Source organism: Echinops telfairi, unplaced genomic scaffold (genome assembly GCF_000313985.2).
Source record: "Echinops telfairi isolate 266 unplaced genomic scaffold, ASM31398v2 ScPeMD7_2;HRSCAF=8, whole genome shotgun sequence".
NCBI lineage: Eukaryota > Metazoa > Chordata > Mammalia > Afrosoricida > Tenrecidae > Echinops > Echinops telfairi.
Genome location: NW_022103898.1, coordinates 55710995 through 55712520, shown reverse-complemented (window position 1 = coordinate 55712520; position 1526 = coordinate 55710995). Strand labels below are relative to the sequence as shown.

At 46.0% G+C, this 1526-nt stretch overlaps 1 pseudogene; it reads left to right on the top strand.

Annotated features, from left to right (window-relative positions):
- Nucleotides 1-301: 301 nt before the first annotated feature.
- On the top strand, nt 302-862 carry LOC101649999 (annotated as a pseudogene).
- Nucleotides 863-1526: the final 664 nt, after the last annotated feature.

Genomic DNA, 1526 nt, shown 5'->3' with positions numbered 1-1526 from the left:
ATTTATTGTCACCATCCCATCTAATATTCACTCATTTATTGTCACCATCCCATCTAATATTCACTCATTTATTGTTAGTGTTTGGCACAGAGTATTTGTTTTCCAAAAACATAAAAGGAGTTCCCAGCTACTTTTACCATAACAAACGTTCAACGTGTTCTGCTTTTAAATTCCGATCCAGCGGGCCAGATAGAATGTTTTGTGTTGTTCTGTTTACCTGATGGATATTTCAGGCCATAGGAACAGAAAAGCAATCGTGGTCAAGAGGAGGGGGAAGCTCTCTGCCGCATCTACTGCGAGAATGAAGACCATTCTCAGCAACCAGACTGTCATCGACATTCCAGAGAAGGTGGACATTTCCCTGAAGGTCATTGTGCAGGGCCCCAGAGGAACCCTGCGGAGGGATTTCAGTCACCTCAACGTAGAGCTCAGCCTCCTGGGGAAGAAGCAGAGTTGACAAATGGTGGGGAAATAGAAAGGAACTGGCTAACGTCCGCACTATCTGCAGTCATGTACAGAACATGACCAAGGGTGTTACACTGGGCTTCCGATACAAGATGAGGTCTGTGTATGCCCACTTCCCATCAACGTGGTTCGTCAGGAGAATGGGTCTCTTGTTGACATCCGTAATTTCTTGGGTGAAAAATACACCTGGACAGTTCGCATGAGGACAGGTGTTGCCTGTTCCGTTTCTCAAGCCCAGAAAGATGAGTTAGTTCTTGAAGGAAATGACATCGAGCTTGTATCAAATTCAGCTGCTTTAACTCAGCAAGCCACAACAGTTAAAAACACGGATATCCGAGAGTGTTTGGATGATATCTATGTTTCTGAAAAAGGAACAGTTCAGCAGGCTGATGAGTAAGCTCTAAGAGGTGTCCAGCTACTATTAGATGATTCCTTTAGACTTGTCTGATGCTTTGATCCAATCCAATAAGGTTTATGTAATGAAAAAAAAAAAGATGAGGGGGAAGATAGTTAATATGTGATTCCTCCCAATGGCCCAAGGTGTTCCACATTTGCGAGAATGACCCACAGGCGCTTTATGCATGAATGTGAGCACTCAATCAAAACCACATGTGTCTCAAGAAAACTTCTAAGAGGGGATTGGTTCTAGAAAATTTTAATTTCGTTAATTACTGACTAGAACGGGGCCTATCCCCAGCCTAGACAGAAGGAAATCTGAAAACTCTTCAGAAAGCATACCCACTGCCATCCTCTCACTTCTGCCCGCAGCTACCCGGCAATCACACAAGGACTGTAACTCACAGGACGACCCAGGCAAAGCGGAAAGAACCTCGACCGTAAACCAACGGCTGCTACCAGCTGACCCTTCCACACTGGAAGCCCCTCGGCAAGTTCCCAGGTCCTCTGATCATTCTCGTTTCCTCTTAGGAAATCCTCAGGCATACTTCCGGAAGCTAAGCCATCAGGTACTGGGCACTCTCATTATAGAATCCCACATCCCTGCGAGCACGAGCCATCTCGCCACTTGTTGGGCACTGTGGCCCACCTGCAGGCACAGGTGA